The sequence below is a fragment of the Dermacentor variabilis genome, chromosome 3 (genome assembly GCF_050947875.1).
Source record: "Dermacentor variabilis isolate Ectoservices chromosome 3, ASM5094787v1, whole genome shotgun sequence".
In the NCBI taxonomy this organism is placed as follows: Eukaryota; Metazoa; Arthropoda; class Arachnida; order Ixodida; family Ixodidae; genus Dermacentor; species Dermacentor variabilis.
The window spans coordinates 112,856,559-112,872,479 of record NC_134570.1 but is presented as its reverse complement, the minus strand read 5'-3'; the positions used below and the strand labels follow the sequence as shown (position 1 = coordinate 112,872,479).

At 49.5% G+C, this 15,921-nt stretch overlaps 5 non-coding genes across 5 annotated transcripts; all 5 read right to left on the bottom strand.

Annotated features, from left to right (window-relative positions):
- Positions 1 to 3,739: 3,739 nt before the first annotated feature.
- Positions 3,740 to 3,830, bottom strand: TRNAY-GUA (transfer RNA tyrosine (anticodon GUA)). The gene is given in 2 exon segments: positions 3,740 to 3,775; positions 3,794 to 3,830. It is a non-coding gene; the product is annotated as a tRNA-Tyr (tRNA).
- Positions 3,831 to 9,327: 5,497 nt separating this feature from the next.
- Positions 9,328 to 9,418, bottom strand: TRNAY-GUA (transfer RNA tyrosine (anticodon GUA)). The gene is given in 2 exon segments: positions 9,328 to 9,363; positions 9,382 to 9,418. It is a non-coding gene; the product is annotated as a tRNA-Tyr (tRNA).
- Positions 9,419 to 9,671: 253 nt separating this feature from the next.
- TRNAY-GUA (transfer RNA tyrosine (anticodon GUA)) lies at positions 9,672 to 9,762 on the bottom strand. The gene is given in 2 exon segments: positions 9,672 to 9,707; positions 9,726 to 9,762. It is a non-coding gene; the product is annotated as a tRNA-Tyr (tRNA).
- A 254-nt stretch (positions 9,763 to 10,016) lies between these two features.
- TRNAY-GUA (transfer RNA tyrosine (anticodon GUA)) lies at positions 10,017 to 10,107 on the bottom strand. The gene is given in 2 exon segments: positions 10,017 to 10,052; positions 10,071 to 10,107. It is a non-coding gene; the product is annotated as a tRNA-Tyr (tRNA).
- A 254-nt stretch (positions 10,108 to 10,361) lies between these two features.
- TRNAY-GUA (transfer RNA tyrosine (anticodon GUA)) lies at positions 10,362 to 10,452 on the bottom strand. The gene is given in 2 exon segments: positions 10,362 to 10,397; positions 10,416 to 10,452. It is a non-coding gene; the product is annotated as a tRNA-Tyr (tRNA).
- Positions 10,453 to 15,921: the final 5,469 nt, after the last annotated feature.

Sequence of the window (15,921 nt, the reverse complement as noted above, 5' to 3'; positions counted from 1 at the left end):
TGGGGCGCATTTGTCCGTAATGAGCGCTGACCTTCGTAACCGGCTCAAGAAAATTATCACTCCCGCCACGACGCCTGTTGTCCGTGTCGCCGATGGCGGAACAGCCCTCGTTATTGGTATGTGTACCGCCCGCGTCTCCTTCGCCGATCGCTCAACAATCGTGCTATTCACAGTCATCGCCCACTGTCCCCACGACATCATCCTCGGCTTAGACTTCCTCTCCGCACATTCTGCTCTCATCGATTGTTCCGCCAGTACTCTCCGCCTTGACCTGCCTGTTCTCGATCCTGCTGAACCACACCCCAGTCGCCTCAGTTCCGCCGACTTCGTTCGCTTGCCACCTTCGGCACTGACCTACGTTGCCCTAGTGTCATCCCCACCAGTCCCCGACGGTCACTACATCGCGGCTCCTATGCAAGACGTCCTCCTTACACACGGGATCACAGTACCTCATACAGTTTTATCTATTACGGCGAATTGCGTCTGCCTGCCAGTGGTCAACTTTGGCTTGACGACACAAGTGCTGCCACGTGGGATGTCTCTGGCCCACATTTGCTCATTCGAGGATCACTCAGTAGCATCCATTGCAGTTGACGACACTTCATCCGATACTCCTCTACCATCGCAGTCGGCAAATTGTACCATCGCTGACTTCCAGAAAATGATTGCCCCCGACTTGCCGTCCGAGCACGCTCGTGAACTCTACCGCGTTCTGTTTTCCTACCACGATATTTTTGACTTTAACGATCGTCCTTTGGCCCAAACTACAGCTGTCAAACATCGCATTAATACCGGCGATGCCCCTCCTATTCATCGCCGCCCGTATCGAGTGTCACCAGCTGAGCGTCAAGTTATTCACGCAGAAGTTCGCAAAATGCTTGCCAAGAACATTATTGAACCATCACATAGTCCATGGGCGTCACCTGTAGTACTGGTCAAAAAGAAGGATGGCTCATGGCGCTTTTGCGTGGATTATCGGCACCTTAATAGGGTTACCAAAAAGGACGTGTATCCCCTACCTCGGATTGATGACGCCCTTGACTGCCTCCACGGTGCTCGCTATTTCTCCTCTATTGACCTTCGCTCCGGCTACTGGCAGATTGCCGTGGACGATCTCGACCGCGAGAAGACTGCTTTTGTCACACCCGACGGTCTTTATCAATTCAAAGTGATGCCGTTCGGTCTATGTAACGCCCCTGCCACTTTTGAACGCATGATGGACTCCCTTCTTCACGGATTCAAATGGTCCACGTGCCTGTGCTACCTGGACGACGTTATCGTATTCTCCCCAACGTTCGCTACGCACCTCGAGCGCCTCTCAGCAGTCCTGGACGTTTTTCGTCGAGCCGGTCTGCAACTCAACGCATCCAAGTGCCAATTCGGCCGTCGCCAGATTACCGTCCTTGGACATCTCGTTGACGCGAACGGAGTGCAACCGGACCCAGGCAAGATCCATGCTGTTGCGCAATTCCCTGTTCCAAAGTGTGTCAAGGATGTGCGCAGCTTCATCGGCCTTTGTTCGTACTTCCGCCGTTTCGTGAGAAATTTCGCCGCCATAGCACGACCACTAACCGAGCTTTTGAGAAAAGATGCCCCTTTCCAGTGGGGCGATAACGAGGCCTCTGCATTCTCACATCTAATCGACATTCTCACAACGCCTCCCGTTCTGGCCCATTTCGATCCTTCTGCGCCTACCGAAGTCCGTACTGATGCCAGCGGTCACGGAATTGGCGCGGTACTGGCACAACGCCAGCGTGGCCTCGACCGGGTTATCGCTTACGCCAGCAGGCTCCTCTCACCCGCGGAGCGCAACTATTCCATCACTGAGCGTGAGTGTCTGGCCCTAGTTTGGGCGGTTGCGAAATTCCGCCCATACTTATATGGCCGATCCTTTTCCGTTGTCACAGACCATCACGCGCTTTGCTGGTTATGCTCACTGAAAGATCCTACAGGCAGACTTGGTCGCTGGGCCTTACGCCTCCAAGAATATTCGTATACTGTCACCTATAAATCTGGCCGACTACACAAGGACGCTGACTGCCTGTCTCGCTACCCGGTCGACGAGCCTGACGACGCCGACAGTAGTAGCGCCAATGGCATTTTCTCTGTGTCTGCCTTCGCTAACATCGCCGATGAGCAGTACCGAGACCTATCGCTGCGAGCACTTATCGAGCGTCTGCGTTCTACACCTACCGACGCATCCGTTCGCCGATATGTCCTCCAGGGCGGCATTCTGTATCGAAGGAACTTCCTCCCTGACGGCTCTGACCTTCTTCTTGTCGTGCCAAAGCAGCTACGTCAGACTGTGCTCTTTGAGATGCATGACGCACCCACTGCAGGACATCTTGGGGTAACCCGCACGTACGACCGCGTCCGCCGCCGCTTCTATTGGCCTGGTCTCGCTCGCTCCGTTCGACGCTATGTTGCTGCCTGTGATCCCTGCCAGCGTCGGAAAACACCTCAGGTGCTACCTGCCGGTCATCTCCAGCCGATCACCATCCCTGTGGAACCGTTCTTTCGTGTTGGATTAGACCTGCTCGGTCCCTTTCCCACGTCATCCTCTGGGAACAAATGGGTAGCCGTCGCGACTGATTACGCCACCCGATACGCTATCACTCGGGCTCTCCCTACCAGTTGCGCCACTGACGTCGCGGACTTTCTCTTGCGTGACATTATCTTGCTTCATGGCGCCCCGCGACAGCTCCTTACTGACCGTGGTCGAAACTTTCTCTCGAAAGTTATCGCTGACATTGTGCGTTCCTGCTCCATTCAACACAAACTGGCTACCTCATACCATCCTCAAACCAATGGCCTGACAGAGCGGTTAAACCGTACTCTTACCGATATGCTGGCCAAGTACGTTTCCAAGGACCACCACGACTGGGACATTGCCCTTCCTTATGTAACATTTGCGTACAATTCTTCCCGGCACGACACCGCTGGATTTTCTCCCTTTTATCTACTGTACGGTCGCGAACCTACCTTGCCCTTAGACGCGGCACTTCCTCCTGCTTCGGTCTCAACAAGCGAGTATGCGCGCGACGCCATCGCCCTCGCCGACCATGCCCGCCAGCTTACCCGTGCTCGACTGACGGCCTCACAAACCACTCAGCAGTGCCAGTACAACGCCCGCCATCGTGACGTACAGCTTTCGCCTGGTGCGCTCGTGCTCCTGTGATCGCCCACTCGTCACGTCGGACTTTCAGAGAAGCTCCTTTCGCGATACACAGGGCCCTACCGCGTGCTGCGCCAGGTGACACCTGTGACTTACGAAATTGCTCCTGTGGGTTCAACCTCGTCCTCTCCTCTGGCATCTAGTGATGTCGTACACGTCAGTAGGCTCAAGGCCTACTACACTGCTTCCGAGTCCGATCTTTAGTCGCTCCGGGACGGCGCTTTTGCCGCCGGGGGTAGTGCTACGGCACAATATGTGCGATCACGAAAGGCGAGCAGTGTGAAGACGACGACGACGATTAGAAGCTAGCGCGGGCTGCTGCCTCTTGGCCAAGCGCAGCGTATTGCCTTGTAGCCTTGTAAATATACTTGTAAATAGCTTTTCGTCGGTGTCTTCCTACGTAACACTATGTACGTCATCACTGCGCTTACACTATATCAGAAAAGAAAAAAAAGTGAGGTGCCAAAGTTGTAGCGGTCTCACTAATTCGATTAACCATGGATCACGCACAGAAGGAAACGACAAGGTCACCCCTGAATGAAGAAAGAAAAAAAATGCAGCCACTCCGTCGAGCCAGATTCGAACCAGCGACCTATGGATGCCCGCAGGACGACACCTCTACAGTCCACCGCTCTACCAACTGAGCTATCGACGGCGACGTTCACAGGGGAGTTTAATTTTTATTTCCTGATCGCGCGGCCGCCCGGCTCTACAAGGCCTTGCTTTGTCAGAGCGGAATTGAAAGGGAATATGTACGTCTGCACTGCGCTTACACTATATCAGAAAGGAAAAAAAAGTGAGGTGCCAAAGTTGTAGCGGTCTCACTAATTCGATTAACCATGGATCACGCACGTAAGAAAACAACAAGGTCACCCCTGAATGAAGAAAGAAAAAAAATGCAGCCACTCCGTCGAGCCGGACTCGAAGCAGCGACCTATGGATGCCCGCAGGACGACACCTCTACAGTCCACCGCTCTACCAACTGAGCTATCGACTTTTTTTTTTAATTTATGACCGGTTTTCAATATAACATCGCACATATGAATTTCACGCTCATGACACACATACGAGCTTCTGGCAAGGAAGAAGGAAAGCAAGAAACAAAAAAGCGCTACAAAGCCGTCCATCCGCATTGGACTGACGTTGTCAAATTAAAATTCCTTCATGACTGTCAGAGGTTCGAGCCTCGACAGCCAATCCGGTACACACTCTTGCATTTTCTGCAGTTCAATAAATACTGACATACACTCTCTGAAATATATACGCGCTGGCCGAGCGTCGGCGTCGCAATGGTACCCGGCCATGCGAGCTCGCCATATACAGTGGAGGGCGTTCAGCATAATAAGATCATATGGTACTCCGTCTTCATCTTTAATTGGCAGATACCTGATCCCTTGGGGGTCCACCGGTAACTCCTTTTTCAGCGTTCGCTTTAGCACGTCCCATAAGAAAACCGCCGCCCAGCAATGCAAGAAAACATGATCAATGGTCTCCGGCTTCTGGCAGATCAAGCAGTGGGATCCCCAAGGCATAAGACAGCCTCGTTCTTCCACAAACGTCTTTACAGAGAGCGTTCCTGTGTGGAGCTTAAAGAAGAAGGATTTAACCCCTGGTGGCACCTGCATACGTTTCACCCGTTTAAGGACGTCTTGTCCTGGCCCTCCACTGTATATGGCTCTGTATAACGGCACTGGGAACACAATGTCGCACCCATCATTATACAGTGTTTTCCTTTTCACTTGAAACAGATAATCATTTGAAAAACGAACTGACAGGAAACGCACACTGTCGACCACTTCCTTAATGTAACCCCGAAGTTTTCCGGTCATCCTTGCCGTACTAACAACATGTGTCAGCAATGCGTCGCTCAACCTGATCTGACAAACGGTGCGCAGAAAAGGATCGCGCACATCGCGAAAAAACAAAAAGCGGTTGACAAGTTGTCGAACAAAAAGATGCGCCAAGCCCACACCCCTGTCCTTTACTCTTCTGAACAAATTTGTTCGACTACATCTCTCCCATGCTGAACCCCAGATGAAGACCGCAAACACTCTGTGCAGCCTTTGCACATTTGCTCTAGAACAATGCAGCACTTGCATAACATAATATAACTTAGCTATAAAAAACATATTACAAATTGTTGCCCTTGAAAAAATAGACTGGTTAGTGCTTGTCCATCTGTCCACTTTTTCTTTCGTTTCATTAGTTCGGTTTCTCCAGTACTCATCGCTGCTCTTGTACCTGTCGAGGGGAACACCCAGATACTTCGTCGGAGTTTTCACCCAGTTGACATTCGTGAAGTATTCCGGTGCGGAAAGCCACTCCCCGTGCCACAGCCAGAGAGATTTGCCCCAATTGACTCTGCTGCCCGTGACGTCACAGAAATGTTTTACTACAGCAATTGTTTCAGTCACACTTGCTTCGTCTGTGCAACACACTGCAACGTCATCAGCATACGCTAGCAGCTTCACTTCGGATTCTGCTAATCTAAAACCACGTATATTGTTACTTGCGGTAATAGCCACACACATTGCTTCTATGTATATAGCAAATAACAGAGGACTGAGGGGACAGCCTTGGCGCACTGACCGCATGATGTTAATGGGGGCCCCCAGAGACTTGTTAACAATTAATCTTGTTGTGCAGTTCTGGTACGCCAAGGCCACGCCCTCAGTGATGATGGAGCCGACATTAACATGATATAAGATGGCAAACAAAATAACGTGAGCGACACAATCGAACGCTTTCTCAAGATCAAGCTGAAGAACTGCAACGCCGCCACCGGTGAGGTCACAGCACTCGAGCACACACCGCATCTTATGGATGTTAGAAAAAAATTGTTCGCCCTTTGATTCCACAAGTTTGATGGTCTGCGACGATTTCCTTTATGACGCTTTGTAGTCTGGTCGCTAAAATCTTCATAAATATCTTGTAATCCACATTTATTAGTGATATGGGCCTATAGGATGATACGAATCTCAGTTTATCTAATTTATCGTTCTTCGGAATTAGAATGGTGTGCGCTTTCCCCAAAGAAGGTGGCAATGATTTCTGCTCGTACGCTTCATTAAATACTTCTACTAATAAAGGGGCCAGTTCTCTCTTCAATGCCTTATACAAGGCGGCGCTGAGTCCATCTGGTCCCGGTGACTTGCCCAAGTTTAAATCGTCGATTGCCTTTTCGACTTCCCTCTCCATTATTTTCCCTTCTAATCGCTCCTTAGCTTCATCGCTCAAACGCGGCATGCGGTGCAGAAAGTCTGCTTTGAAACCCTCTAAATTCGCTTGCTGAAATGCAAAGCGCGACTGGTAGTACTGGAAAAAGGCGTGTGCTATGCTCTCATTGTCGTCAACAACAGTTCAATTCATTAAAATTTGATCGACATGGTTTCGTTGTCCGTGCGACTTCTCTAAACCGAGCGCCCTTTTAGTGGGCGTCTCCCCTGCCGCTAGCGCGTCTGCTCTTGCTCGCACGATGGCTCCTTGATAACGTTCTTTGTCGAACTGTTCAAGCTTTTCCTTGACGCTTCGCACATCGTCTTTGTACAGACCAGGCTCTCTGCACTCAAGCGTTATCAGCTGCTGAAGTAATGTTCGCAAACCCTTTTCTTTATATGCCCTCTCAAATTTGAGGCAGCTTGACCTTTCTAAGGCTTTCATTTTAACTTTTCGTTTAAAACATTCCCACTTTTCTGCTACTGTATCAGCTGCATTTTCGCGTATTTCGTTAACCGCATCCCGTACTGCCTTTACAAAAGATGCATCATTTAATAACAAGTCATTGAGTTTCCATAGATGCCAATTAAAAGCATGTTCCCTTTTCCTTATACCTATGTTACATTTTACCAGGCAGTGATCCGAAAATGACACGGGTACAACGCAATAACCGTGGCATCTTGAAATCGTGTCCAAGAAAATGTACATGCGATCCAGTCGCGCATGACTGCTGCCTTGAAAATGCGTAAATGTCACTTGACGCCCCCCTTCCAGACATTGAAAAACATCATCAAGTTCATTTTCATTAATTAATTTTGACAAAACGTCACTACTTTTCTCACGCACACCGGCATTGTTGGCTCGGTCTCTAGCACTCAACACACAATTGAAGTCCCCTAATAACACAACGCGTTTATTACAACGAACATATTGTGAGAGGTTCGAAAAAAAGAGGACGCGCTCGTCTAGAGAATTCGGCGCATAAACGCATATGACGCAAAACTCAAAGTCAGAGATCATAAAGTCACACAAAACAATCCTTCCAGACAGACAGGACCCCACACTTTGAATATGTAAACCCGACAGCTTCTTCACAAAAAGAATGCACCCCCCGGAGGTGCCTACCGCATGACTCACCACCACAAAGTACCTAGTCGTGAATCGTCGCACCATGCTCCCGGTCTCCTCCTCTCCGTCAACCTTGGTTTCCTGGACGGCTAGTACGTCTATGTCATGGTCCGTTACCAACCGTAGGACCTGACATTGCCTACGACTAGCCGCCAACCCTCGCACGTTTAGTGTGGCAATACTAAGAGACGGTATTTCAGCCGTCTTCATCTAACAAAAAAAAGAGCGTAGGCCCGGAGCATGGTGCTTACCCTTCACGACCAGCCCTTGGCTAGCCGCCTCCGGGGTCATCCGGCTTCCCGGCATTGTTTGTCGTCGACGCTTTGACCACAGGCTTTCTTTCAGGCGGCACATTCGGCTTTGGTTTCAAGCCCATCCGCCTCCCCTGGGGCGTCTTTGTCGGTGGTCCCTCGGTGGTGCTGGTCGCACCCTCGCCCTGGTCCTTGGTCTGGTCGTGGGGGCGTTTGATGGGGCCGCCAATTGTCTCAGTCCGGTGGCCGTCTTTGACGGCCTCGTCCTGCTGCATTGTCATCATACCGTTGTCGGCCGGGTCTTCACTAATCGTACCCGTCGCGGGGCACAGAGCAGCCGCGACCTGTGCCTTCCCACTCTGCTTCTCAGTACCTTGAGCAGCCGTGCCTTCTGCGCCGACGGTCGACGTCTCGCTGACTGCCGCTGTCGGTACCAGGTATCCGATGCCTGTAGCGGCGTCCTCCGTCTCGACCACGTCCGTGACGTGCTCTGCCGCCAGGTCGTTCACTGTTGGGCCTGTCACGGCGGCGTAGGATTTGACACAGTCGGCGTCAACATGACCGAACCATCTGCAGCGAGAATAGCGCGGAACATTACACTCACGGCGGACGTGCCCCGTGCCTTGGCAGCGCAGGCACTGCATGGGTCGACCAGGGACGACCACCAAGGCCAGCTCTCCGCCGACGCGGACCTGATGAGGAAGGTCTTCCATTTTGACGCCGATTTTGAGCTTTAGAATCACAGTCCTGGTTGTCGACGTCTTGTCGCCCATGCCATGGACGCGCCACCTTACCCGGCTTACCTCCTCCACCTTGCCGAAAGCCATGAAAGCCATCCGTACGTCCTCGTCTGCAACGCCATAGAGCAGCCAGTGAAGCCTAAGCTTCACCTGCTGGTCTTGCGGGTCCACGATGACACACCGTCTTCCCTTCGCTTGTAGTTCCTTAAGAGCCATGAGGCGCTTCGTCGCAGTGGCGTCAGACAGGGTCACCGCCCAGACGTGGTTTATCTGGTACGCCCCTATGCATACCACGTCCGGCAGCAGTCCCGTCGGCAGTAGGGCGTCTCTAAAATCTTCGACCTTGTAAGGCCTGGCGCGTACATCACCGTGTAAAAACACGGTGTTAAATGCAACTCGTCCTTTCGGCAGCTGAAGCAAAATAAACGGATAGTCCTTATCGTCGTCGGTGATCCTGTTTCCGCGACCAAAAGTGGCCGCTGTCACTGCCCCGGAAGAGGCCATGACCCTACGATCCGGACAGCTCGGCTGCCGGATGCAGAATGACCAACTGAGCTATCGACGGCGACGTTCACAGGGGGGAGTTTAATTTTTATTTCCTGATCGCGCGGCCGCCCGGCTCTACAAGGCCTTGCTTTGTCAGAGCGGAATTGAAAGGGAATATGTACGTCTGCACTGCGCTTACACTATATCAGAAAAGAAAAAAAAGTGAGGTGCCAAAGTTGTAGCGGTCTCACTAATTCGATTAACCATGGATCACGCACGTAAGAAAACAACAAGGTCACCCCTGAATGAAGAAAGAAAAAAACGCAGCCACCCCGTCGAGCCAGATTCGAACCAGCGACCTATGGATGCCCGCAGGACGACACCTCTACAGTCCACCACTCTACCTACTGAGCTATCGACGGCGACGTTCACAGGGGGGAGTTTAATTTTTATTTCCCGATCGCGCGGCCGCCCGGCTCTACAAGGCCTTGCTTTGTCAGAGCGGAATCGAAAGGGATTATGTACGTCGGCACTGCGCTGACACTATATCAGAAAAGAAAAAAAAAGTGAGGTGCCGAAGTTGTAGCGGTCTCACTAATTCGATTAACCATGGATCACGCACGGAAGAAAACAACAAGGTCACCCCTGAATGAAGAAAGAAAAAAATGCAGCCACTCCGTCGAGCCGGATTCGAACCAGCGACCTATGGATGCCCGCAGGACGACACCTCTACAGTCCACCGCTCTACCAACTGAGCTATCGACGGCGACGTTCACAGGGGGGGAGTTTAATTTTTTTTTCCCGATCGCGCGGCCGCCCGGCTCTGCAAGGCCTTGCTTTTTCAGAGCGGAATTGAAAGGGAATATGTACGTCTGCACTGCGTTTACACTATATCAGAAAAGAAAAAAAAAGTGAGGTGCCAAAGTTGTAGCGGTCTCACAAATTCGATTAACCATGGATCACGCACGGAAGAAAACAGCAAGGTCACCCCTGAATAAAGAAAGAAAAAAATGCAGCCACTCCGGCGAGCCCGATTCGAACCAGCGACCTATGGATGGCCGCAGGACGACACCTCTACAGTCCACCGCTCTACCAACTGAGCTATCGACGGCGACGCTCACAGGGGGGAGTTTAATTTTTATTTCCTGATCGCGCGGCTGCCCGGCTCTACAAGGGCTTGCTTTGTCAGAGCGGAATTGAAAGGGATTATGTACGTCTGCACTGCGCTTACACTCTATCAGAAAAGAAAAAAAAAAGTGAGGTGCCGAAGTCGTAGCGGTCTCACTAATTCGATTAACCATGGATCACGCAAGGAAGAAAACAACAAGGTCACCCCTGAATGAAGAAAGAAAAAAATGCAGCCACTCCGTCGAGCCGGATTCGAACCAGCGACCTATGGATGCCCGCAGGACGACACCTCTACAGTCCACCGCTCTACCAACTGAGCTATCGACGGCGACGTTCACAGGGGGGAGTTTACTTTTTATTTCATGATCGCGCGGCCTCCCGGCTCTACGAGGCCTTGCTTTGTCAGAGCGGAATTGAAAGGGATTATGTACGTCTGCACTGCGCTGACACTATATCAGAAAAGAAAAAAAATGTGAGGTGCCGAAGTTGTAGCGGTCTCACTAATTCGATTAACCATGGATCACGCACGGAAGAAAACAACAAGGTCACCCCTGAATGAAGAAAGAAAAAAATGCAGCCACTCCGTCGAGCCGGATTCGAACCAGCGACCTATGGATGCCCGCAGGACGACACCTCTACAGTCCACCGCTCTACCAACTGAGCTTTTTTTTTTTTTCTTTATTACCGGTTTGACACTTCCAAACACAGAACTCTTAAATACAATTTTACAAGTACAATAAAAGACGCGTGAGCCTTTTCATGGCTGGAGTGTGAAGCTAAAATGACTTCAGAGAAGCCAGCTTATCGAGCACAGGTATCCAATCCGGTGGGTTCCTCTGGATTTTGAGAACATCTCGTATGTACACACAGTTCTCACTGAAGTTTTGCATGGCCGATCTTGCGTTGACATCCGCATTTCTGACCGCCATCCTCGTTTTCCACACACTATGCAAACACAGTAACATGAACATGTCGCATGGCATTTCATCTGGATCTTCACATGGCAAGAATCGGATACCAAAGGGTGTTACTGGCAAATCTTTCTGAAGTGTCCGTTTAAGGATGTCCCACAAGAAAAAAGCATCGTGACAGTCCAAAAAGATGTGTTCTATCGTTTCCTCCTTTCGACATATCAGGCAGTGTAATCCCCATGGGACAAACATACCTTTGCTTTGAAGCCACGGTTTTGCAGCGAGCGTGCCCGTGTGCAGTTGGAAAAAGAATGATTTAGATGACGCTCTTACTGGCATTTTTCGAACTCGTTTTAATACGTCTCGTTCTGGTCCTAGTTGATAGATGGAGCGGTACAACGGTATTGGTAAAAACACATCAATTAGATCTTTGTACAATCGTTTACGTGCCACTGCGCTCAAATATTCTAAGGAAAACCGTGGCTTCAGTACTTGATATGCAGACACTATTTCGCGCCAAAAACTGCTCAGTGTTCCACGCGTATCTGCATTTGATGAGACAATATAATCCGGGAAATGATTACACAACCTCATGTGTATAACAGTACGCAAGAAAACATCTCTCTGGTCTCTCAGAAAGAAAAACCTTGAAACTATTTGTTTCAAAAATAAATGACACAGACCAAGCCCTCCGTGTCGCACCGAAAGGAACAAGTTTAACCGACTGGTGCGTTCCCAGGTAGAATTCCATATATAGGTGGCAAACACTCTGTGTAATTTTTGGACACAAGTTCTGCTCATACTGAACACTTGAAGTACGTAAAACACTTTTGCAACAAAAAACACATTACAGACTGTAGCGCGGGAAAACATAGAAAAGTTATGCCCTCCCCATTTTTCAGACTGATCCTTGAGCCTTTCTGTCTCTCCTGCCCAGTATTCTGCAGTATTTCCATAATGTTGGAGAGGAACCCCCAAGTATCTAGCAGGAATACTTGTCCATCTCATGTTTGCATACGCCTCCGGCTTTTGCCCCCAATTTCCATGCCAAATGCCCAGAGATTTATCCCAGCTAATGGCACTTCCGGTAGCACTACAGAATGATGTAGCTTCCTTAACAGCTTCTTTAATACTGTCTTTGTCTTTGCAGAATATAGCTATATCATCGGCATATGCCAGTATTTTAACTTCAGTAGCATAAAAGGAGTAACCATGCACCATTTTATTTATGCGAATTTTTAAACATAAGGGTTCCAAATAAAGTGCAAAAAGAAGAGACGAACAGGCACACCCTTGTTTTATACCTGACAGTACTGGAATGTTTTCACTTACGGTGTTGTTAATTATAAGGTTTACTGCACACACTTCATACACCATCTTGATGCCCTCCTTGATAACGCTACCTACATTACAATGTTCTAGTAATAACTGTAGTATGTCATGATTAACTCTATCAAATGCTTTCTGAAGATCCAGTTGTATCATAGCTATGTTATCTTGAGTCATGTCACAGCATTCTAGGATAGTTCTAGCGGTGTGTATATTTGTGTAGATTGTCCTTCCTTTGATGCCACATGTCTGGTGAGGTAATACGAGGTGTGTGATAACGCTCTGCAATCTCTTGGCTAGCACCTTTGTAAATATTTTATAGTCTACATTCGTAAGACTTATAGGTCGATAGGCCTCAACATCCAACAATTTCCTGGGATCATCCGATTTTGGAATGAGTACTACATGACATTTTCTAAAAGATAAAGGTGCTCTTTTTTGTTCATAGCACTCATTTATCACGCGATGTAACGCTTGTGCCAGTTCTTCCTTGAAGCATTTGTAAATGGCAGCCCCTAGTCCATCAGGCCCAGGTGCTTTGCCAGTGCTTAGTTCATCAATGGCCTGTTTTACTTCATTCAGACTAATTGGCCGTTCAAGCGTTTGTCTTACTTCATCGCCTAGCCTTGGCATGAGCGACAAAAATTCGTTTCGAAAGGCTTCTGTATCTTTTATTTTTGGGCTTAGCAGTTTTCGATAGCATTCAACAAACGCTTTCTCTATCAGTTCCTTGTCGCGCGTCACATCATTTTTATATCTTATTTCTTTTATCTCTTTTTTTACTGCTTGCCTTTTTTCTTCCCCGAGTGCCCGCTTAGTAGACGTTTCCCCTAGCCATAGTCTTTCAGCCCGTGCTCTGACGATCGCTCCACGATATTTCTTTTCATCTATCACTTCGAGCTTACTTTTAAGGTCACGTAGTTCCTTGCTAAAGTGTCCAGGGTTAGAACTCTCAACCGCAATCATATAATCTAACGTGCTCCTAAGTTCTTTCTCTTGTTGTTTTTCAATGCTGCGCCGCACGCAAGCTCGTTCAATCGCCGCAATCTTTACTTCATTTTTAAATTGCTCCCAAAGCGCTGTGAAATTGGAAGATTCAACCGAACATATTTCCTCTATCCTTTACTTTTTTAACAAAAATTTCATCATCCAACAGTGTATCATTTAATTTCCACAAGTTCCAACTAAACTTTGACGCTTTTGGCTTGGTTCCTAGTGTCGCTATCACCAAGCAGTGATCGCTAAATGTGACGTTCTTTACTTTGTATGTAGTAATGTGTGGTATCGCAGCTGCCGGAACATATATGCGATCTAGTCTAGCATGACTTACACCTTGGTAGTGCGTATACTGTACGTGCTCGTCACCGTCAAAAATACAACCAACGTCGTCCAGTTCAAGCTCGTTTACAAGCGCGTTTAATAGTGTCGCACTTCTATCGCGGTAAGTCAATCTGTTGATTCTGTCTTGCGGCCTGCACACACAATTAAAGTCTCCAAATAAAATTATGTTCCTTTCGTACGTCATGCATGTTCTCAGGTTATCTATGTATTCTACACGTTCGTTAATGTTATTCGGAGCATACACACATATTGCACGCCAAAGGAGGCCACAAATGCCAAAGTCGATGAATAGTAGCCTGCCATCATCACTGGACTCTACAGATTGCGTTACAATATCGGTGCATTTTCGAACGAGTATCATGCAACCCGCTGAAGTGCCTCTAGCATGAGACACACATGCATTATACCTATCCCTGAAAGGTTCGACCATTCTGTGCGTTTGCTCTTCGCTTTCTACTTTGGTTTCCTGCACTGCCATTATGTCAATGTCATTTTCCAACAAGAGACGGCTTAACTGGCACTGCCTCCTGCGGGATGCCAAACCCCTCACATTCAACGTAGCTACACAAAGGGGAAATGTCAGATTAACAGCCATTTTTTGGATTAGCAAACAGACGGAACGGTACTCACATCTGGACAGGCAGATAGCAAAAACCAGCACAGGTCACATTCTACTTGTCCGCTATGTAACGTATTATACTGAGGACAGGCTGGCTGAACACACTTCACGCCCCTAAGTCGGGGTCAATGTTGAAGCCGACCGCCTATCAGGCGGTATCTTCGGCTTCGGTTTGAGGCCCATTCGTCTCGTTATAGCGGTCTTCGGCGACGGCTCGCCGCTGCTCGATGGTTCGGGTGAGGCTTGAGATCCGTCAGTGGCCTCACGAGGCCTCTTTGCAGCTGCTTTAGCGGCTGCTGTCATTTCAACATCCTCAATGCCTTCGGTCTCGTCTTTCGCGGTAGTCACTGATGCGCTTACTAAAATCGCGTCCTTTCTCTCATTGACGTTTTGGTCGTTAGTCGGCTTCCCAACCAGCACGCTCTTTGCCTCGCCAGATTGGCTGTCGCCGGGCCCAGTGGAGTTTTCCTGAAGTGGAGACGCGTCAGAGGGTGTGCTGTCTGCCGCCGGTTCTTCGGTCGTTGCTCGGGATGCTGCATCGGCATCAGCATGGTCCATTATGTGTTCAGCCATCTCGTCGCTTTTAACTGGACTTGTTACCGCTGCATAGGATCGCACGCAGTCTTGTTCTTCGTGGCCGAATCGTCGGCAGAGTGCACAGCGTGGTATGCGACACTCGCGCCTGATATGTCCAGTTCCATTGCACCGGAGGCATAACGGGGGCCTTCCTGGTACATGCACGAGCGCTAAGTTTTCCGCGACGCGCACCTGATGAGGCAAGTCTTCAACTGTAATTCCAGGCTTTGGCAAGAGTGTCACCAAACGGGTGGTGGACCCTTTATCATTACATCCCTGTACCCGCCACTTTTCGCGGGCGATATCTGTAACCCTTCCGTAAGGGGCTAACGCTGCTCGAACCTCGTCGTCGTGAACGAAATGCAACAGCCAATAAAGCTTCAGTCTGATGCCTTGGTTGCAGGGATCATAAACGACACAGGGCTGGTCTTTCACGTTGAATGTTTCTGCCGCAAGCATCTTTTTCTTCGAAGCTTCATCACGGAAGGTCACCGCCCACACATGGTTCATTTGGAAGGCGCCAAGGGCCACCACTTCCGGCAGCAGTGCAAGACGCGCGAGCGCATCTCGAAAGTGCTCGACCCGATACGGCCTGGTTTTAACATCCGCGTGCAAAAATACTGCATACAAAACTGATGTACCTGAAGGCAGATGAGGCAAAACAACTTGATAATCCGGGTAAGGCTTATCCGTACACCTGGTGCCACGGCCGAGGGCCGCTGTATCCGCCCCTACGGAGCAAGGCATTCCGCGACCGTTCACTGCGGTGGCCGGAAATGGAATCGAGCTATCGACGGCGCCGTTCACAGGGGGGGAGGTTAATTTTTATTCCCTGATGGCGCGGCCGCCCGGCTCTACAATGCTTTGCTTTTTCAGAGCGGAATTGAAAGGCAACATGTACGTCTGCACTGCGCTTACACTATATCAGAAAAGAAAAAAAAGTGAGGTGCCAAAGTTGTAGCGGTCTCACTAATTCGATTAACCATGGATCACGCACGGAAGAAAGCAACAAGGTCACCCC